The sequence below is a fragment of the Heliangelus exortis genome, chromosome Z (genome assembly GCF_036169615.1).
Source record: "Heliangelus exortis chromosome Z, bHelExo1.hap1, whole genome shotgun sequence".
In the NCBI taxonomy this organism is placed as follows: Eukaryota; Metazoa; Chordata; class Aves; order Apodiformes; family Trochilidae; genus Heliangelus; species Heliangelus exortis.
The window spans coordinates 71,824,863-71,831,456 of record NC_092454.1 but is presented as its reverse complement, the minus strand read 5'-3'; the positions used below and the strand labels follow the sequence as shown (position 1 = coordinate 71,831,456).

Sequence of the window (6,594 nt, the reverse complement as noted above, 5' to 3'; positions counted from 1 at the left end):
CTACTGACTGGGATGGGGAAGGGAGGGGAGGAGAAGAGGGGGGGAGCGAGGGAGGGAGGGTGGAAGGAGGGAGAGGGGATTCTTCTGACAAGCACAATTTACATTGAGATCGCCCTGCGCTGCTATTTACTTTGAGACCTGATTAGTATGGGTCGTCTACGGTCTCTCTCTCTCCCCCCCTCTCACACACACCCCAGCACACACATCGACAGAGCAGGATGCATTGCGATAGGCGGAAAGGGGGAATTAAAGGGGAACGATGTGGGCTCCCCGTGAAAAGTTGGTGGGATTTTTTTTTTTTTTTTTTTTTTTCCTTCTCTCTTCGCGTCTGAAATCGGGATTTCTCTCTTCCTTCCCGATTGCAAAAAGCCTCGCCGCGGGTTTCGGTGATGGAGAAGAAAACACGCCCGGTGCACTGAGCAGCAGGCGTGCGTGTGCACACACGCTTGCACACTCACACTTACACATTTATGCTCTTCTATCCCACTTTGGGCTATTTTTGCCGCCCATCCGTCGCCCCTCGTTCCTCCCCTAATACTCACACCTTCCTCTCGCCACCGGGAAAACACCCCTCACTCCCTCTTCTATTTTTTAAAAATTGTATTTATTTATGATTTTTTTTTCCTTCTTTTTTTGGGGGGAGGGGGTGAGCAGCCACAAACACCTCCCTTCCCCATTGCCCCCCCCCTCCCCAAAAGCGAGTTGCGTTGTGGGGGGGGTAGGAGATGTGAAAGGGGGGGGGGGGGGGTTGCCCTGCTCCTCTCCTTTCAACCTTCCCCAACCTCGCCCCCCACCACCTCCCCCCCTCCCTTCCAACCCCGCTCCGCTCCCTTGCGCGGCCCCGGAGGAGCGGGGCGGGAATCGCTGGCGCCGGCTGCCATCTAGCGGCATGAGCTGCCGGCCTGGGGGAGACCGGGGGGGGGGGAGAGGGGGGTATAGATCCCCTCTGTGGCCTTATACCCCCCCCCGTCTTTAAAAACATCCCCCCTCCCCTCCCTCCTCTTCCCTTTTTCCTCTTTATTTTAAATTCCAGGCTACACTGGAAGGAAGAAGCTAACTCTCCGCGATTTTTTGTCCTTTTATTCTCGCAAGCCTGCCTTCCCGGAAAACCTCCCTCTTCTGCCAGAAGTCTGAAATTCGCTTTGCTTGTGACAAAGAAGAAACAAACTGTAAAACAGAACAAAAAGCAAAATATTACACCCCCCCCCAGGCCCCCCCCTTCGCCAACTCGACACTCTCCCCTCCTCTTAGCTCCAGTAAAACTTTACAATCAGATTGGAAACCGGGTGAAAAACCTAGGGGGGGAAAGGTGATGAAATATATGGTAGAAGTTTTATTGTTGGGGTTTTTTTCTGTTTGTTTGTGTGGGGTTTTTTTTGTTTGGTTGGTTTGTTTTGTAAAGAGATGTTGCTTTCATTACAAAAAAAAAAAAAGGCAAAAAAAAGCCCTCAAGTTTGAGGTATCATGACCACTTTTTTTTTTTTTTCCTTTTTCTTTTTTTTTTTTTTTTTTTTTTTTTTTCCTTTTTTTTCTGTCAGGTCTGAAATCTGAGGCTGGGAGCCGGCTGGAGAGGAGAATTCTTCATCATTTCTGAGATCAGAATAAACGCTTGATTTTTGTCCCGAAATAATGAAGAGATTTTCAATGAGTCCCTTGGCCAAGCCGTCTCTATTGTATATTGCATTGATAAAAAGGATGTTATTGACTATGCAACAGTAGGCTCCTTTCCTCTCTCTCCCTCTTTCCAAATAAACTCTCGGTCCTGTCTCTTGGTCAGTGAAAAGGTGAAACGAATAAGATTAAATCGGACAAAAAAAGCAAGCTCGGTATGTATATCATCTAGATTTTACTCCCCAGACTGTGAAGAGACAGGGAGTAAAAGAGGCAGAGCAAGGCACGGAGAGAGAGGGAGAGAGAGAGAGAGAGAGAGACAGAGGCATAAACACAGACAGAGGCAGAAAAGCCTGGGAGAAGGTGGACGGACCCAGCAGCCGCAGCCCGGCTCCTCTCGGCCCCGGTTCCCCGGGCCACCCCAGGCAAGTGGCCGCTTCTCTCCTCGGGCTTTGGGGGCGGAGGGAGGGGAGCGGGGCCGCGGCACTTGGCGGGGAGACCTTCCCCAACCTCTCACCCCCCACCCTTACCATCCCGTGCTATCCCCCACCCCCCTCCCCCACATCCCATCCCATCCCATCCCTCCGCGGTCCCTTCGTTATTTGGGCAACCCGTTATTCGGGTGGGGGGGCGGAGGGGAGAGAAGAGACCTCATTTTGTCCTGAGACTTTCCCCCCCACCCCCCTCCCTGCCTTTCCACCTATAGAAACGTGTGTGGGTATTTCCACTGCACACCCCCACCCACCCACCCCTTTTCCTCTCTCAGAGCTGACCCACGGGGGGTTTCGCAGGCACCCCGACCCCCCACCAATGCCCAGCACAACTTCCAGAGCGGGTAGGACGCCGGGTGTTAGGGATGTGCGAGCATCCCAGCGCTCCTCACTCTCTTTCACCTTCTCTGTTTGTTATTTGATCACCTAATGAAAAGATCGATGGCAGCCTGTTTATCTGGCTGATAGTGTCAACAGATTAAAGGGGCAGCAATCAGATGCTTCCCAGACGGGTTGAGAGCAAACCGCAATCAAGGAGGAAACTCAAAACCTGCTCAAATTGCGCTGGTTTGGGTCCGGAGAGGAGGAGGAGGGGGGGGGGGGGGGGGTGTTGTGTGGTGTGTGTGTGTGCTGCGAGGAGGTATTTTCTCCCCTCCTCTGTCTGTAAATGCTTGGCGGTTTTCATTTGCGGCGTGGTGGGGGGAGAGAGACTCTGAAATGTGGGTTTGTAAGCTAAGCCGATGCGTGAAGGGCCGGTGGAGTTTGCGGGAGTCCTGGGGAAAATCCCGTCTGCGGAGTCCTGCCCCTGTGCAGGAGCTTGGGGAGGAAGCCAGGACGGAGGGCATCCATCAATAAAAGTAGCCTCATGCCTCAGCTGGCCGTGTTAAAGCAGAGTTCAAGCGACTGGAGGCATTTCCTTTCCCCGACAAATTACAGGGACACTTAAAAATGGTCACAGCTCACATTTAATTGGGAAATGAGCTTTGATTGCTTTTTAACCTCTGCGGATCTGGGATGGGTAGAACAGACGGGCTGGGGACTTGCTTGGACTTAATTTTCCCTCTGCCACACCAGAGCCCACTTCTGCCAGGCCAGGGACCAGTCTGGGATCTGAAGACGGTAGAATTCGGGGAGAATTTAGGGTGTGGTTTGGTTGTTATTTTTTCTCTTTTTCTCTTTTTTTGTCCCCTGTTTCTCTCTTCATCTCCCCCTCCTCGCCCCGTGTATCCCAACCCGGTAGGGTGTAGGCTCCTCTCTCCTCTGCATCCCTCTCGTCCCCTCTTGTAAAAGAAAAGTTCCTCTGGATATATAGTGGTGACAACTTCTACACGCTATTTCTGGGGGGAAGGGAGGCGAGGAAGGGTAGAGTATAACATAAAACCCAGTCGAAATTATTATTACTATTTTTTTTTGTAAGTGGCAGAACTGCATGTGAGCTGGGAGCTGAGATCTGTATCCTGCATTTAGCAAAACAAATGTTCAGCGCCTGCTTCACCTGACAAGGTGAATATATTGCCCCGCAAGGCAATATATATGCATGTAAAAATACACCCAGGCATGCACAGACGTACATATATGCATGTATATGCATATATAAATGCACACATGCATGTAGGGAGCAGGATAGGCAGAGGACAATAAACTCTCAGACTGCTGTCACAGGGAGCAGCTCTGAAGTGCAAAAAAAAAAAAAAAAAAAAATTGTCACTCTTGCTTTTTTTTTTTTTTTTTTTTTTTTTTTTTTTTTAGCATTTTTAGTCATTACTTGCTCTGGCCGTTGGACAGTCTCAAAACAGGAGGTTGCTTTGGGGTCCCTTTCCAGTTTCCCCCCTCTCCCTGTGTGTCCCTTCCAATGGGAGCCGTCGGGGGTGGGGGTGGGTGTGGGGGTGGGTGCCCTTTCCCTCTCCAGGCCAGGTTGCAAAGAGGATTTGAGGGGTCACATCGGGGACCCCTCAGTGTGCTGCTTCCACCCCCACTCCCGGGGTTCCTGCTGCCGGGCCAGGCCTCGGCATCCCGCGGTGCTCATCCAGGCCTCATTTCCCATCAGCGATCCTGGGGCCTTTACATCCAGGCCTTTTTCTTCTTTTGCCTGACCCCCCCACCCCCATCACCTTTTCCCTCCTTTCCCTCATACCCCTCCTCCTCCTCCTTGGCCAAACCTGAAGGACAAGCAAGTTCTTTGACGAGCCCAACACAAGATGTGTGGCTGGGAGGTGATGCTCTGTAGGAGGGGGAAGCAGTCCCCCCACTCCTGCCCTTGGAAGGGGGTCTCCGGTGGGTTGCATCACCCTGGGCAGCCGGGGAGGCAGAGGGGGAGAGGGCTGACCCCTCCGGGGGGGTCTGGGCTGCTCGCTCACTGCCGCCCGCAGCACCTGCCCGCAAACACCCTGCGGGGTGCCCACGATGGGGGGGGGGAGGGAGTTTTGTGCCGACCCCCGCCGCTTCTCTTAAGGGAAGCCTGATGCCGGGGGCACGGACAGCTCTCTCCACCCGGGCCTTCCGGGTGGGCATCTCCCCGTTTTCCTCCTCCCAGGTATCCTTGTCACTGTCACTCAAACCCATGGCCCGGGCCGTTTCACTGTCTCCTATTGCAGGAGGCTGGCCTGGGGGAAGAAGGGCCTCTACCTTTCCCTCCTCATCCTCCTGCCCCCTCCACCGCACATACCCCGAGCCCCTCCATCACGCTTCTCCTGATCTATCTATCTATCTAATTATCTATTTATAAAAAATTAAAAAAACATCACTTAGGGAGACGGTTGCTTCCCCTCCCCACTCAGAAGCATCCTCCTGGGTTCGTGGCCGACATCCCCTCCTTGCCAGGGGCACCTACACATCCCAGAGGATCCCACGACCCTCCCACGTCTCCTCTCTCCCTTCTCCTCACCCTCCGCGTACACTTAACACAGATGCGCGACCGCCCTTCCCCTCCGCGCACGCCGCCTGCTTCCCTGAAATTTATTTTAGAGGAGATTGGCAAAAAAGCGGCGTTACAAAGCCCCCCCCCCCCCTCTCCAAGGCCTCCCACCCCCCCGCCGCCCCCTCGGGAAGGCAATCTGCCGTCCCCGCAGCTTCCCCGGCTGCGGGGCCGCTCCGAGCCGGGGGTTTGTCATTTGTTAGCGCTCAGAAAGTACCGGGCTGTGGTGCCAACCCGAAAGCAGGGCGGTGAATCACAACTTTGCGCTCGCCATCCATCCAAACAGAAGTGCCTGAGAATCCGAAAGTCTGTAATTTTTTAATTTTTTTTTTAATTAAAAAAAAAAAAGAAAAAAAAGAAGGGGGGGGTGGGGGAAAAAAAAAAAAAGAAATCTGTGCCTGGAAGTGGAAGGGATGAAGGAAGTAAGGAAGGAAGGAAGGAAGGAAGGAAGGGAGAAAGACAAAGCAAAAAGAAAGAAAAAAAATTGCCCCCCAAATACCCCAGACCTACAATACTTGTGTGTGGGTAGGGAAGAGAAAGCACCCAAGCGAAGGCCACTTGTCTGGGAGCATAAAGGAGCATGGTAATTCCCAAGCAGTGCTCCAGGAGAAGAAATTGATGACCTCCTGATGCAAATCAAACCTTCCTATATAAGGCAAATCTGGGAATCATTTTCAACACACTGGTGAATCCAGGACCAAATATTTACTTTCGGCGCAAATAAAGCTGCGGTGATCTGAGCGCCGAAGCCAAGAGAAACAAAAGTGTACAAAAGCCATTAACACGAGGCTTTCCCTTTGAAAGACTGTATTTTAAACCCCCGGCTTCTGTTGGGGACGAATTTGGTGTTATTTATCATTCCGCACTGGGCTGGAGCTTTTTGATGGAGAGCTGACATTTGGAAACGAGTTTGAAAGTTGTGAGATTGTCCTGACAACGCAATCGACGGCAGTATATAATCATTCCCTTAATAGTTACCTGTCAGAGGTCCCATTTCTTTTACTGCGGAGGATTAGTCCATCAGGAGTAGATTCGAGCTGGACTTTCCGCAGACAGACGAGAGATCGGCTCCAAGGCGTTTAAGTACTTAATGTCACTTTCTCTCCAGCATCCGAGATAAAAAGGTGAAGGAAAAAAAAAAAAAAAAAAAAAAAAAGTACTTTGCTGGGGAAAATGCAGCAGTGCGGCTGGTAACAACAGTAGTGATATAATCATATTTACCTCATCAGAAGTTGATCTGAGCAATAAACCTTAGCGTTTTCACTTAAACTGTCAGGACTAAGATATGTTTATTACAGCGTGTTCTGACTGCGTGGGGAGGACGGGTATGCGCCTAAGATAAAGTTTAAACGAAACACAATAAGCACAGCAAATCGCTCCAGCCCAGTGTAAAATCTGTAAATGACTGCTATGTATTTTACCATGCGAAGCATTTTTTTCCCCCTTTTTTAATTATTATTATTATCAAATTTCCTTCAGATTATTCTAGGGGTGAAGCCCGGGCATATCCAACGGTGTCGTTAATAAGGTATACAAAATTGCCTGATCCTACCAAACGGGGCTAGAGTTATATGTTTT

At 51.2% G+C, this 6,594-nt stretch overlaps 2 long non-coding RNA genes across 2 annotated transcripts in view; one reads left to right on the top strand and one right to left on the bottom strand.

Moving 5' to 3' along the window:
- The window catches only part of LOC139790449 (uncharacterized), a 3,644-nt gene extending 1,823 nt beyond the window's left edge, over positions 1-1,821 (top strand). The window contains exon 2 of the long non-coding RNA XR_011723493.1: positions 1,539-1,821. This is a non-coding gene — a long non-coding RNA (uncharacterized lncRNA). The remainder of the gene's footprint in view (positions 1-1,538) is intronic.
- A 1,228-nt stretch (positions 1,822-3,049) lies between these two features.
- On the bottom strand, positions 3,050-6,310 carry LOC139790450 (uncharacterized). Its single transcript, XR_011723494.1, has 2 exons — positions 5,995-6,310; positions 3,050-3,212 (listed from the first exon to the last, which is right to left on the bottom strand). It is a non-coding gene; the product is annotated as an uncharacterized lncRNA (long non-coding RNA).
- Between the last annotated feature and the right edge of the window lie 284 nt (positions 6,311-6,594).